Here is a 16,648-nt window from a genome sequence, read left to right on the forward strand (position 1 = left end):
AAAATGTAAAGATAAGCTCTGGCGGACTTGGTTCAATGGTAGGTCTTAAAGGGTTAAATAGCCTGTGGCAAATATATTAGTGTTGTCTTCTCACTATACATACTCTGAACTTTATGCAAGAGAAAATAAAGTATAAAAAAATGATATTTTTCGCAAAGAAACTCTGTCTTGTGGTTTTGCAACATGGTGCTGCTTTACGTGCACCCGGATTTGCGACATGCTTTACGGTAACTCAAAACAAAGACTGCACCCTCTCCACTCGCTGTTTAAAGACTGCATACTTTCCAGATGACCACAGGTCAGGTGGTATATCGTGATATATATCGTTATCGTGATATAAAATAATTCATATCGTGATAAATATTTTTTCCATATCGCCCAGCACTAGCTGGTAGTACTGTGTACTACCAGTTCTTTTGGAAATTACTAGTGTAGTAGTTGGGAATCATCCAGTAATAAAACATTTTGACAAATCGGGCACTTCTAGTATCAACAACATGCTAAAAAGCAAGGAAAAATGGCATAGGTGCAGTTGATGTATTCTAAAATTCCCAAAAATTGGCAGGTACATAGGTACTTTGACCATTTGATGATTAAGCTTTTGGGGGCGCTAACAGTCTTGTGGAAGTGTAAAGTATAATGGATGGCCTAAGACATTGTACATAGCATATATGTAGTACAATCTAGTGGGCTTTATGCAAGGAGTTCAACTTGTGAAGTGAACAGAATTATATCCTGAAATGACCTTTTTTTGTCCCCAGTCAGGTGCTGGTGAACATGCAGGAATAAACTTGCTCACCAAGTGTTTTAAGTCATTTGTTCACAGGAATACACTGACAGGAAGGCCATTGTTTTCTGATCCAATTCATCATGTTGTTAAACTTACAAAGCCATACGAAGACAAACACATACCTTCAAGTTCCCAGCAGGGCCAGTGAACGAACTTCCTTGTATTAGGAAAGCGTGTAGAGAATCAAAAGTAATTCATCCTTTTGCTGCAGGGGACTGGCCTATGTTTAATGATTTGTAACTTTAAGTACTTTACAGTGAATGTAAAGTGGCCCGTCACTTAAAGTGACGCAGTGACAGTCAGTTGCTGAAACAGCCAGAATCACCTCTATCATGTTTTTGAGGGAATTGCAGACTAGCTTAAAATAATTTTTAAAAATAAAGACTTGACAGTCATATTAGTACTACTCCCCAATTTTCAGCTAGGAAATCATTAAAATCTCAAGAATTATGAATAGCATTTAGCTTGTCCGTTATGATCGCTAGCACTAGCTCCTTTAACTAGAAATGTTACTGTGCTGAATTCCAGTGAGTACAATTCGGTCAAAGCTTAACGATTTGTTGAACAATTCTTTTGAACTAACTGATTCTAGTGATTCAGCATACTGCAATGAATCGCCTTGAACATCACTGGAAAACAGCATCTGATGAGAATGTTTCCTGGGCGCTTCTAAGATTAGATCTTCTAGGCACATTAACTGCGTTTAAATCCTGGGGCTGACCGAGAACACTCTGAAGTGATGTGTACTCAGTCTGCCCTGGGAGTGCTTCAGGACTTCACAGGAAGAGATAGATGATGTGGCAGAGGGGTAAAGCTATCTTGTGTAGTCTGCTTTCACTACAGACTTGGACCCAGATAAGTGGTGGAAAATAGAAGTAATTGAGTGGTGACCATGTGTAGCTGTAGATTTAGCTGCTCAGGTGGTTCATCCCAAGAAAAAGGCATCATTTCAAAAAGACTGAACCCAATCTGTTCACGGGAATGTTGCTATTCCACGATTTCCTATAACATGACTCCCACGGAGTTAGACTGGCCTTGGAAACCACTATGAATTGTGGGATGATTTAAAGTTCAGGCCAAAAGTTTTGTGCACAACAGAGAACCATTGTGTGGTGCTGGTGTTTGTGAGGGTGGACCTCACTGGACCCAGACTCTGGATATGCATTCAGTGACTTCACATACTTACTACACTCCCAAAGTACTTACATAACACACTCTCCTATTTTGAGACCATGTACATTTCCACTGGGCTGGCTGCAGCTGCCCGTTAAATCCACTCTCCTCTTTTTTTGCCTCAAATTTCTTTTACTCATCCCCTGCATATTTGTTTTCTTTTTTCCTCGCCCATATTTTGTCTCCTGTTAAAGTCTTCTTTTACGCTTATCACACTGTGCTTTTAACAAACATGTCAATATTAGATATTTCATTAATTTCAAATGAGCTATTTAGGCTATTCAGCCTATTAGCTTATGAGCAATGAATAGAATTATTGGATTTAGGGCTTAAGGATGACAGATTCAAATATTTTACCAAAGACTAGAGATAAGATTGGACGTTTCAGTAACAAAATAATCAATAGCAGTCTTCCAAACACAGTGAGATGCTACACAAAACCAGCTGTCCTCTGCCTTTCCACCATTTCCAATTCCCATTTTCTCATCATCTTGGTTGACCTCCTTTGCTTTTAGTTTTTCTACATTTTCTTCATTATACATCCTTCATGTTTCAAACCCCCACAGGGCCTTTCAGAAGTCTCGACCCTTTACCCCCACCCCCACACCTTATTTCCACAGCTTGCTTCTGCTGCCCCCACCCCCTTTTCTTATAATCACTCACCCTTTTCCTCCTGGGTCACTTTTTAAATCAGCCTGTCCTTTTTTGCAAATTTTCTGTTGTTTCCCTCCAACAGCTACCTTCCCTCTTAATTTTACTATGGTTCTTTTCTATAAGGCACTCCTTTAGACACTCTTGTTTATTTACAATTTTCCCCCATTAATGCTACCTCACTTTGCATAAGTACAGACACTTCTCGATGCTCTTTTCTCATTTTCATTTCAGACAAATAGAAATGATCATACAAAACTTGTAAAAGAAAGACAGGAAAAGAAACCGAAACACAGAGAGTGAATATGAGTAAAAAAGAGTGAGAAATAGGTGCAACATAGGGACAAAGGAAAGAGTGACTGAAAGCTGTTAAAGATTAACTTGAATGGGGAAAGCTGAAAACACAATGGCATGAAGACAAAAAGAAACAGTGAGGTCCGTGTACACATTTGTTACTAAAAATTAAACATGCTACAGAAGGTAACAGCATGTGAGAGTCACATGCAGACAAATACAAAAATAGATGTTGGGCTGATGGACCAAAAAAGAGACTAAAGGCTTTTCTTTGAACACCAAGAATCACAAGAAGTACGAGCATGTGAGGCAACAGAAAGTTATCAAAAGTTACCAAAAGGCTTATCAAGCTACAGTTAACACTCACTGTCATTTCTGCTAACATTTTTTTTCCACTCTAGTTCTACAAACTATAACAGGTCAGTGGAGCTGAGCTTCAATTATTCACATACTGCAAATATGGATCTAACAATTAAACATCCAAGGACTTTAAAGATTATGGCTATTATTTTAGTATCTCTGTAATTTCCAAGTTTTGCCCAAAACTTTGGTCATATTTTGGTTTTTAAGAAGTGCTTTAACCTTTAAGAGATTCCTGATAAGCTGAGGTTTATTATGAAAGAATAATGCAAGGTTTTAACCGAACCTTTCGTCATGAACCATTTCATATCAAATATGTGGGAAACTAACAGAAATGTTTAAAATTTCTTGGAAGTTGCCACGGAAAACTCATTCACAGATTCAAAGTTGCATGTCCAGGAGATACAGATATTTTTCACTCAGAGTCAGGTTTATGTTATCCTTACATTTGTAACTTCAATATCTAATGACCTTTTTACTTGCCAATTTCCTAACACATTGGAAAACACCCATCCTGTAATGGAAGCACTCCTTCCTCCAGGATTGTCTAGTTTTGCTCCATGCAATGAGAATATATCATTTTCTTTACATTGTAAATTTGTTGTTTTCATTTTTACCCCTGAGCTGTAAAAGGCCAATGGGGTATTGTCATCACCTCAACAAACTGGCGCTGTGGACACCCAAGTTTGTGAATGCAATAACTCGAAAACAAGGCTACGTAGGAGTTTCAAATTGATACCATAGGTTTGTCTACTAGGAGGCTGAGGGATAGCACTGGAAGCTCTATTTTACTCATTATAGTATTCACAGGAGTGTAATTATTGATACGGTCTCTGCCACCACAAGAAGCCAATAAACCCTAGCTTATCTCCCTTGTCTTGAGAGGGTTTTTTTGCAACTTCCACCACCTTCATCAAGTCTACAGAAGTAGTGAGTTCAAGTTCTCTGGAATATATTATGCAAATTTTTTTCTCAGTGTCTTGTTTGTTTGCTTTTCATTTCTTGTTTTGATTAATCATTTCTTTGGAAATCTTAAAAGAATCCAAGATTTCTACATTTCCTGGTAAACTGGTTCATTGGCCACAAGGTGATGCTGATCTTTTATCTTCTGTCAGTTATCTTGCATGAAATGTATTAAAGTCAATCACCATGATAACGCATGCACATGTGCAATTTTCATCAGCCTGATATACAAATATATAAGGTGTTAATCACTATCGTTTTCACCTTCAATAGCCAAGATAAGTAAGATCTTTCAAAGCTGTCAATGCTTTTTAAATAAATGTTCAAACTGAGACCTCAACACATTTATACAGTCATACAAGATTAATGGGGCAGCTCCAACAGCAATGAGCTCATAGTGAACTAACATAATGGTGTGAATTTATGTTGCTTACTGGTTCAAGTTGGTTAATATTTAGAGCGGCGTGTCTGATGTCAAGGCCACCTGATCATAAATGTTTGATATCAGCACATGCAATGCAACAGTTTATATTTTCATTCTCCACGTCAGTATAGGTTTGCACCACCTTTTTCAGATTTAATCTGTAATAAGTGCTGTTGTCACCATGACTAAGATTTTACTAATATGCACATGCATGCACGCACACACACACGCATGCATGCACGCACACACACACACACACACGTTCCACTAACCTCAGATTACTGACTTAATAAATCATTTAACAGCAACAGCCTACAGTTGACACGTCAGCTTTCAGCAGTAGTTTGTCAGACAAGGGAACAACAAATTCCCACTACATTTTCACTTACATAAATGTCTATTATTTACAATACAACAAATATATTAAAAATGAAATATACTTTGCAGATTAGATATTAAAACACAAATACAAAAGACAAAGACAAGCGTGGTGTAAAATCTAAGAAGTGCATCTCTGGACAGGCTACAGTGTTTCCCCACACACACAAATGTTTTTTTTACTCATTTACTTATTTTTTCCCATCCAAGAGGACAACACAATTCAAAATCACTTCACTACAGAAACATCACCTCTCTTAATTTGAAAAGATCAGTCCCTGCTAACCAGCTAGCTCTGACATTATCCTGAGCTTCCAGTGCTATTCGAGAGTTTCACACATCAAACTCAGCACTCAAACTCACGTGCCTTTTAAGTCTGTTAAGACCCATAAACTGTCACATGCGTAGGGGTCTTTTGCAGGCATTTTAAGCTCATTATGTGCACTCTCGTTCTTTATCACTCCAACCCTACCGTATTAACATCACTCCTGACATTGTTCAAAGCTCCACTGTCCCTCATCCCACATGATACGGATGACAGCATCAAACATGTAACTGACTGAAAAGTTTGCCAGCTTTCATAAAAAGACATGAGAATGAGGGTATATGATTCTGATAGACTGAACCACTGAACACTTCTTGATTTTCATAAATTTTTACAGCCCCTTGAAATTAGTCACTTGCCAGCAGACGTCAGTTAACTGAGATTTTTGCCTACATCAGTCAAGATTAGATTAAACTCAAGGCCACTAGCAGAGAAAATACACACAGAAATGTCTCTGTCAAATCCTAACACTGGCCCTGTATACCAGTATATTTTCCACTCAGTGTCATCGGGCTCTAAAACACAGGAGACTGCTCCCCAAATATAGTTAAAAGTTAACAAGAATTGGCAACTGACACTTATAAATGATTAAAAAAAGAAAACACTATTAATCTAACCTTGCACTGAAATCTATGGTCTGTGTGGGAGATGTCACACTGTTTATCAACTGTTAATCAATTCTGTCAAGGCTGAATATCCAATTTCAAACTCAAATAGTATAAATAACTTCATAGATAAGATTTTTTTTTCTCCATTCGGTATGGTTCCCTAAATGCTTTGTAAAGGTCTCTTTGTGAAAGATATTCCATTCCAGGTTTTATCATCTTCCTGAGTTAAGAAACCTGAGTAAATTTCCAACTCTGAAACCAACCCAAAAAGGAAAGAACTACTTGTTATCAGAACCAAACCCCTCCAAGGCACACTGAGGCTACCAGTAATCATCTTTTTATTCTCTTCCAACCTTTGTAAGGCATCTAAGAGCCCTGTAGTGTAGTGATTTACCCAGTCACCTAACACAAGGTCCCCGGTATTGAGCAATCCACTGTAGCGACCCCTTGTGAATAAATGTGAAACCGAACGAAGCGCGTAAGATTCACGTATACAGACGAAAAACGTAATTTCTCAATACTCTAACAATTAAATAGCAATAGGAAGCTAATGATCGCTGCACATGCACTTGTTACTGGAGACGGTAAAATGACTACTTTTACCTTCCATATAGCTAGTCGCCAGGTACAAAATTACGTTTTTCTCTGCATAGTCTTCCGTTCATTGTCACATATAGTGCAGTTACGGAGACAAAATTAAGCGAAGGAGAAAAGAAAGAAAAGCAGACTCAAAGGACGAGAGAGAGAGAGAGAGAGAGAGAGAGAGAGAGAGAGAGAGAGAGAGAGAGAGAGAGAGAGAGAGAGAGAGACGTTTTAAGGGGAAGCAGCGTGTGATGCTTTCAGAGCGACAAACGAGCATCTCCGCCTTCTCGTCTCACTTCCCCTTTCTTTTTTAGTTCAGCAACGCAAATATTCGAAACAAAGTCTATATATAATAAACCTAAATGACCAAAAATATAACTTCTCATTTGGTTTAAATAATGTGGATATCCATGGACCTAAGAATAAAGCGACATATATGCATATAAAAAAAGAGAGACAAAGACTGTAAGACTCGCGTAGGCTGTAAAAGCAAATAACCAGATAACAGAACTAAAACCGCTGCTCGCCATCCTAAACAAAGACGATTTAAAATAAATAAATAAATAAAATAAATAAATACAGCAAGCAAATGGTAGAAATGAATAAGATCCTCTAAAATAAAAACATCTGACGTAGACATGTGTGAATCCGCTACATCTCATAGATGACAAAGCTACAGATGAAAACAGATAATTGTACATATTCCAATAATAAAAAAAATGACACTGTAGCCATCTGGATAACACAAGTCCACCAGTGATCCTTCCTAAACGCTCGCTCACCGACGAGGGGAGAACAGCCTTCACCCAAATCTACCTCACAGCTTCCTCACAGATCTTCACCCGGACATCTCGTGTATACACTGCCATCAGTAAAACCAGCAATAATAACGAAACACATGCGATGGATTTAACTTAGAAATGGACAATAACTTTTTTCTGTTCCTCGGGGTTTAAAAAGAAATGTTTCCATTCAGACACAAAATCGAAATAAGTCAAAACATCAAAAAATCGCAATTTGATATTTTAGAAAAGATCTATAAGAGAATGCATGTAAGATACACCACCATCTCACCGTGAAATATTTTGTAGGTGTGCAACGAGGGTGCATTTTGTCTTTACCTGCAATGTTGATGTGCTTTCCTCTGTTATTTTGTCCTTTTAATGTCCTTTGAGCGCCGTCCCTTGTCCGTTTCGTCTTGTTCGTGACCTCTTGAGTCCGTTAGAGCGACTGAGGACTGAACGCGTCGGGAGCCTATATTTAAGCCTATTTATAAGCTTCTCTTCCTGACCTTTGTCTCTTAAAACTGGGGGACCAGAGAAGCAGCAGCAGTGGAAAATCACCGGCTTGCCTCCTCTCTGAGCAACAGGAGAGGTCTATGGTGCCTTCAGGGTGCAGCAGCAAACTCGGATTTTTTTGGAAGGTTAACTGCGCGTTTGCAAAGCATCAGGAAATGAATATAGCCATTCACTAGCTAGTAGTTATGATTATATTTATGATAGTAGTTTAAATTAAGCTATTTTTCCATGTCCTATCTAGGAATTGTTGCTAAATTAGGCTATACTTTGTTTCCTTTGTTTGTTTGTTGTTAGAGTTATTGTTACTTCAACCAGCATGCCTTTAAAGGTTATGTTGGGCCATCCAAAAAAAAAGAAAGAAAAAAAAGTTGGTGTTTACAAGCATCACATGCAGCATTAATAGATATTAAAGTGCCAAGTTCTCCATTTAGTCTATGTCTTATCCACCTCTCACGAGCACGCGCTCAGATTGTCGAGCGCGTTCTTGAATTAGCTCCACTTCCCCACACGCGGCCGAGGACAGGCGAAGAAGTGCACGTGTGGAAATAAACGATCTCTACGAGATAACACCTTTTGTGGTAACACAGATTCAGCAGCATTTGGGTTTAGCTCTTTTTAATGTGTAGCCACATTTTTATTATTTATTTATTTATTTCATTTTATTTTTTATTTTCACAATAGAAAAAAAAAACTAACGTTATCACAAACAAGTCAAGCTCAACTCTAAATCGAAACTAACTTGCCTGACAGAGTTTTTGTTGTGAATAAAAAGATGTTTCTGTTATTTTGTAGTCCTATGCTTTGATAAGGAACTAATAATTGCCTTCCTATATTCTGTCTGTTTCCGTCAGACTCTTGATGTACACTATAAAAATAAATAACTAAAAACTCTAAAAAGCACTTTGAGTGCTCCAAGTAGAAAAGCTCTATATAAGAACCAGTCCACTTATAAGGTTATGGCTCCACATACTTTATCCATATTGGTAAATGGGTTAGGGTGATTGAAGGGTTATTGGTAACTGATGTTTTGAGGCTAACCTGCCATTAACAAATAGATAAATAACACGTGTTTTTTATTTTTATTTTCAACACCTTTTGGTGTTACTGGCCAAAAGGATTGTGTAGAGAAGATTTTGAAGTGGACGGAGGGGCCAAAAAACATTGGACTTAAATATTGGAGATATTTTTGTTGTAGACTCTCAACTGACAGTGAAGACAGATTCTTTTCTCTAACGTTATTGAAGGACTGACTTAAATCCAGACTATAGTCTCACTATGTAATCTCTGATCTGGGAAACTGGTTTATGGTCATTTTTAAAAAAATTATTTGATTTTGGCCAGTGCAACTATACATTACATAGCCATCATGAGAAGAGTTGGATATGATGGCAAATATGTTGCAAAAAGCAAGAATTTAGATGAGATTCATTCATAACTGGAACTTGCAAAAATTGTTTTGGGTTTGTTTGGGGTGGGGTTCAAGGTGAGAGCATTAATATTAGACAAGTTGAAACTTGCAACCTGTTGTTGTTGTAAGAAGGGCAGTGCAATTTCTCAGAAACTTTAATGGAAAATTACAGACACAATGTGACCAAACTCCATTCAAACATCTGTTAAATTTGGATTTGAGCATTGCATTTCAAAAGCATCATTATTATTATTGTTATTGTTATTGTTATTGTTATTGTTATTATTATTATTATTATTATTATTATTATTATTATTATTATTATTAGTTTTAAAGCACAAACAACAGAAACATAAGTATTCAAGCCTCTAGTGCAAACTTCCAAGTGCCACCTCAGAAAGCAACTCTTTTCAGGCCTTCAAAGAAAGCCGTGCTAGGGGCACCATTAGCAATGTCTTCAGTAGGAAAACTAGCCACAGCAACAGTGGACTCTTGGAATCCAATACTATCATATATACTGCTCATAACCAAATATGGATACACAGATGATGAGATCTGTCCCACTAAGCAGCGTCACCATGGTGCACAGGATGAATAAAAAATGGGTGTGGATACACAGAAGTAGCTGTGTGCCATTCTGCAGGACTCTCCATTCAGCCTTGACCTGGATGACAATTTCACAAAGTGAAGGGAGGAAAGACTTTTCAGTAGATCCCATTTTCTGTTTATTTTGCAAATATGTGTCACTGTGCCAGCAGTACAACAGCGGGAGGAGACACATGTAATACATTTAAAATGCATTGTTGTTTCATTAAGACGAAAAATATATTCAACATTTTATATAGTTCAAGGACATAGACACTGCATATTGGGGACTAACACTGAATTTAAACACTGAGTTAGAAAAAAAAAATTATCCGAGCTTTTTTTTTATTTTTTATCCTTGTTCTGTTAGATTCACTATTGTTTAATATAGCTGCCATTTCATGTATAACACACACTGTGCTCCTGCAAACTGTCACTAAATTGCTGCTTTATCTATTCAGAGCAAATGGGCAGCGTCCATGTGTCACAAAAGTTAACTAAGAACCTGGCATAAGGTCACTGGCAGGCTAAGCAGCTGGGTGAAGATAAGGATGTTTACTATTTTACTGCTAAGAGAAACACAACAACTCATAATATTAAGAAAAAAATAAGAGTTTTGAAACTAACTATTGGCATGGGCAAGAGTTTTTCATGTAACAAGGTGTTGTTTTTTGGGAAACAGCGTGGCAAATAGCAGACTTTCCCTACTTTCTTGCTCCAAGCTCTGTGATTGGACAACCTCGACGACTTGCTACTGAGTGAGTAGCAACGGTTCACTTCCAGAGCACCGTGATGAACTCATTGACCTTACACATTCTGAGAATTACCTCGGATTATTATTTTTCTCTTAGAGTACCAGATATGACAAAGTACTTTTTGGTCGGTTCTTTATAACTTTTAAGTGATCTGGGTGGAAACTGATAAATGGACTAGCTTCAGCCATCTTCACTGTTACCTGGAAAATCTGCCTGATCAAAAATAAGAAGAAACGCTCTTGTTTAAAGATGGAAAACATATTTTAGGCATACAGTCAGTGAGAGCTTTCCAGTGTTATAATGTTCTCGCATTGCATATTCAGTAAAGGCACTGTATATTTACTTTACTTTGCTTGTAATCTTAAAATTCTGTTAAAAAAAAAGCTAGACCTGTACTGTTATCTTACCTGTTAAATACTCCTCTTATCTCTCTTCATTTGCATGCTTAACTGTTTCAGTTACAGTACTTCACTTGGTTTTCTCATCATACTCTTTTGCATTTCACATCCACAGAAATGAAAATGATAATCACATTAGGTATGTCCAAGGGGCGGGCTACACTGTGGGCAAACCAACAGTGTTGTGACAAAAACTGCAATTCCTCTAGTGGCCACTTGAGGCTTGCTTCAAAAATTATTCAGTCCACAGAGACTCTCATATTAACAGGAATAGCTTTGGCCTCAATGGGCAGTTTCTACTTTCATTTAAAATGTACATGTTCATGCTGTTGGTGTCTTCTTCTTCTTCTTCTTCTTTTTTTTAAGCATTTTCAAATTAAATTAATAAGGCAACTAATGTGGTTATTTGCCATACTGTCATACTACATGTCATACTACATTTATAATAATCTTTGTTGGTCATTGTTGACTCCCAGAAAAAGACATCACTTTTAGTCTGATACATTTACTTTGTACAGTGTGTACTTTGAGTTGAAATGACAATTGCTTTCTCACTTGAAATGGATGACTACATAATCAGATTGGTATGTCTGTTGATAATTTTGCTATGATGACCAATCAGTTCATGCCGTGCAGTTATGCAAAGTCCTAATTAGAGATGACTAAAAGCAATCCTAGATAGTTTAAAGAATAAGGGTGTGAGGTCTGCACAGGTTCAGAACTGTCTTTGATCAGCAGGAGTTGTTCAATGGAATTCTGTCATGTCATGAATTGTTGAAGCTACATCTGCATGGCAGTCATCAACTGCACCATGCCACAACTTCAGGAAATGGGCAAAACAGTGACAAATTCAAATGCTTCCATTTCAAGGTGGCCTTGTTCCTTTAAAATGTCTAAAACTACTTTGTTTCTACTTTGAGAAACATTGTTTAAGACGACACCATATTTCAATGAATACAAGGACACCGACTAGAAAGTCTGTAACTGGGAATCAAATTACAGTCACATACTTGGAAAAACATGTGCTCTTCTACAGTTAACATGGTGAACTGTGGATAGTATGGTTTTCATGCTCAGCATATAATGAAAGGGTGTTTATCACATTTTAATACATTTCAGAAGGCTGAACACATCACAGGTTTATCAAGGCATGTCTATGAACTATGAAGAAAAAATGTGTTTGCCTTTAGTCAAACACAGCTTGAAATTACGTTTGTGAATTTCTTTTCACAGTGAATATATTTACAAACTGAGAGATGATGTAAACACCCATTTTCACCTCCAGACTGTATTTTGTTGCTGTTTGTTTTTTACTTATTCATCAGAACAAAGCAACCAACCCTCTTTCTTATCACCATGTAAAAAACCATACATGGGGATATTTAAAAATTTGTAACACATATGGTTTAAGGACTTTTTTTTACTTTCCTATAACCAATCCTTTGCTTTTCCCGTATTTCCTGTAAGATCCTCTGTGTACTTGGTTTTCCATTGCCACACAGAATAACATTTTTGGATTCACTCATGAGGAATTTTGAATCATGCATGCACATGCAGCAGATGGTAAGAGCAGGTGTTTGCATATTTTTCATGTTAAGAAAAAGATGAGTTTTGCAATACTGCTAGGTATCCACTCGTCGAGTGATTTGTGTGCCGATTCTTCACACGTCAGTTTCCATTGAAACACTCATGAAATGGAACTTAAAACGAGATTTTATGCAGGCGCAAGTTGTATTCAAAGTACCCTAGAGTGGGAAGATGGTGCAGCAGAGGAAAGAGGCATTGAATTCAAAGGCCTCTACAGTTTGTTTGACTGTGCTGTCAATTTGGTCTTCCTCTTTTCTTGACTCTCTGACAGAGCAGTTGTTCAAAACAAGTGTACACTTTTTGAGGAGTCATTTCCTATGAAAGTGTGTACACTATATAATTATACTGCCGGCAAACATGGGTCATTTAAAGTCAATATGTTGTAGGATAGAGTTTTTTTTCCATTTGTGCCTCATTTAAATAGCATGCAAAATGGCACGTTCATTGGTTTTCACTTAAATATATTCATTTACTAGTTTGAAAGAAAGAAAGAAAGAAACTCAATGTTTGGGTTTCAAATAGATTATATGGACAAACACGATATGTATATACAAGACATTTAATACAAGATATGGCCTCCTCTGGACACAATGCAAAAAGTCACATTTCTGTGCAGTGACAGCATGGGTGTCCAGATCTATTGTTTAGGCAAATCCTGAATGAGTGTAGCCTGCAGCAGTGGTCACTGGCTGTGGCTGCCTCTGAACATGTCAACCCAGCCTTCCCCAGGCATCTTTGACAGAACACTAAATCCTGGGGCTATCAGGGTTAAATGTTGGAAAAGGAAGAAAGCATGTGGATATGCTCCTCATCCACCTCATCACGATACCTTTATCACATCTATTGTCACAATAGATTTGTCACATCTGACTGATCTTAATTTCTATCAAGAACAGCCAGATCAGAGATGGTGCTCTGATGTTGACAACGAAGGCTGCAGCATCTTGGCCATGCATGCCAACATCCAGCATATCAGCAGCTCATCCTCAGTCAGCTTTAATTGGTCATGTCACAGTGGCGCTTTGACAACTCTGTGAATACATTGCTCTTCTGTGTTTTGAGACCTTTGGCTTGAGAATGCAGTAAACTGGACATCTGAGGTGTACAAGTAAGTTCATTTGTGTCAGGTAAACAAATTACCAGTCCTGCCTTTGACTAAAACCAATCAAGTGGAACTGAAAACTACTTGCAGGATGTTTGGGTCAAGGAGACTAAAATGGTGTATGGAGAAATGAATTTAAAACTAAGGTTGAAAACATTTTTGCAAAAAAAGAATATCATAAGAAAATTATATTTTCTGATATAAGATATAATTTTGAAGAACCAATATGACATTCCCATCAGTCAAAAGACAATGAAACCAACATGCACCCAAAGCACAGAGAATACCAGGGAGACATGAATTATATCAGTTATAATGCTTTGTTCGTGTTACTCTGTCTTTTCTGTAATCACCAAGGACAGATTTGTTTGGGTTAGCTTAAAAACACAGAGAGACATACACACATGCAAATACAAACACACCCATGCTGCCGTTTACACATTGAGGCAAACTTCTTCAATGGAAAGATTATACAAACACACACAGTGGCAAATGAATCAGACAAATGACTCGCTATGACTTATGAAAACTGTTCAGATGCACCAAACAATTAGCTTACACTGTCAAATGACTTCAAATGAAGTAATCTGGTATGGATAATAAAATAGCCTTCACCAAATTGAGTGTTATGGTGTGATGCAGATGCAGATTTTTCCATTTTTTGTTTTGAATTTTCACAAGGATAAAATTAAAAGCCACTTGATAAATGTTGCAACTGTAAGAGATGTACCATGTGATGTTTATATTGGTAAGGGTAAATTAAAAAAAAAAAAAAGTAAAGAAGTACAGACCCATCCAGAGTTGAGCTGGGTCGGACCTGAGAGCAGACCACAGCAATGTTCCAGAACCAATCAACATCACAAAGCGGACATCCAACAGCAAGTCTCAGGCAGAAAGAGTAACACAATCGGCACCTCCTGGAAGAATACACTTGTGACTCCATGGATGCCAGGCACCACAAATAAGTGATTGCAGGTAACAGCAGGTACTCACCAGGACTGGATAACACAGGTCAGAACAAACATGGTCATGAAAGAAGCAAAGATATAGTATTTTTGAACTGCAGGCCAGTTACTTACCTGTCTGCAATATTGAAGCTCCTCTCAGGCATCAGGAGCTGAGTAGGCTCATAAGACTTCCAATGCCCTTCTGAGCTGCCAGATGATCAAAGCACCAGCTACTGGTCGTACAGTACACCAGGAGTGTATGGCCAGACTGGCTAAACAACTAGACATAGTGCTAGCTGACAACAAGCAGAACACTGCCAAGACCACTGTAATTGGAGCTACAATCCCAGCAGACAAGAGTGTCAGACAGAAGGAGCATGAGAAAGCAAAGTAGTACCAGGGGCCGAAGAAACAATTGGAAGTTGTGGAAGATGTGGAAGTTGAAATCCAGAGTGGTTTCAATGGTAATAGGAAGCTCAGGAGCTGTAAGTCCAAACTGAAGGAGTGGGTCTAGCAGATTATTTTCATGATAATAATATAATAATATTTCATAAAATATACAGTGACTCTTTGAGGTCTTTTCAGTAAATAACTTGATTGTGCATGACTGTCCAATGTGCAGTATAGGCTTCTTCTTTTTTGTAACCTAAATACAAATAAGGTTTCTGTGTTAACAAAGACATTGTGTGTCATATATATGTGTGCGTACATATGTGTAAGGAGTTGGAAACAATGATTTTAATTTATTCTCTTTGCTTTCTTTCAGATGCCAGAACAGTCTGCTAAGAAAGAAAAAAAATCCCAGGGCACATTGCAGACTCTAACACCATAAAGGGTGTTACTGTGTTTGCACAGCCACTGTTAGTGCAGCTCGAGGTCATGTGACAGGAAAAGTGACAACGATCTAGATGGTAGACTTCCTGAAAAGGGCAAAGAGAAAATAAAGGCAAAGCTGTGTTCAGTAGTAAATTTAATCAGACTTTTTCCCTCAGTTGTTTATTACTCTTGATATCATTTAATCTCTCTCTATATATATTTATATCTATTTATTTATATTTCTGTTTCTTGCTTATAAAATAGAGTCATGGTATCAGGCGTTTTATTCTTTTCAAACTGAATATCTCGTCACTTTTAATTCCCACATGAAATCATACAATCAATGTTTTGACAATAATCTAATAAGAAACTAAGCTCAAAGAGATCAGCAGAATGTTAGACAGAATAAGAATAAAATGCATGCTATTTGTTCACAGAGGACCAGAAGAGGCAGATTTTATAAGCAAGTCACAAAGAAAGTGAGGAGAAAAAAGACTGTGTGCTTTAACTCTCACTGAAACTGCATTTCAAAACAATTTTAATGCTGTACTCTCATGTGTTTCCTGTTAAAATAAAATCTTAAGCCCAAATGGCTCCAGGAGGCTCATTCTGTTCTTCATTGCACAAAGCAGCACATATCAGTCCAGAATACCTCCCCCATGCTATTGAGACTTTGCTGGGAGACAAAGCAAACCTTCTGGCAATGGCATTTATTGATATGCCATCCTCAAGGAGTTAAATTACCTGTGCAGGCATTGCTTCATGCTATCATTAATGACACTGACACTAAATTTAAATTTAAAAAAAAAAGAAAAAAAGAAAAATAGTCAGAAAAAAATGTCATTGGCCTCCACCTGTAAAACCGTTCCTGTTTTAGGGGTCATCTAACTGTAACTCCTCTAGTGCACTTGTTGTTAGTTAAATTAACACCAAATCAGCTGAAACTGATTAACAATAGTCTCTGGTACTTAACAGACAGGATCATTATCCCAGAAGCTTAATTTAGTTAATGATATTAAAAACATTAGTCACTAAAAATCATTCCTTTAATTTTGTGAGCAGTGTAATTTAATCACTGCAATACTTGAGAGAATGTAATGCTACTTAGTGCTACATGCTATCTGAGATTTGTGCTTAAACTTAGATTTCATGCCTATAGTAATTATGCTAGCATGCTAATGCAGCAGCAGCTTTATCTAAAAAG

At 37.4% G+C, this 16,648-nt stretch overlaps 1 protein-coding gene across 1 annotated transcript in view; it reads right to left on the minus strand.

The window, feature by feature from the left end:
- The window catches only part of LOC134627532 (sodium- and chloride-dependent taurine transporter-like), a 30,834-nt gene extending 22,826 nt beyond the window's left edge, over positions 1-8,008 (minus strand). Inside the window, exon 1 of the mRNA XM_063473720.1 lies at positions 7,670-8,008. The gene's annotated coding sequence lies outside the window, so the exon portion shown is untranslated. The remainder of the gene's footprint in view (positions 1-7,669) is intronic.
- Positions 8,009-16,648: the final 8,640 nt, after the last annotated feature.

The sequence above is a fragment of the Pelmatolapia mariae genome, linkage group LG5 (genome assembly GCF_036321145.2).
Source record: "Pelmatolapia mariae isolate MD_Pm_ZW linkage group LG5, Pm_UMD_F_2, whole genome shotgun sequence".
NCBI lineage: Eukaryota > Metazoa > Chordata > Actinopteri > Cichliformes > Cichlidae > Pelmatolapia > Pelmatolapia mariae.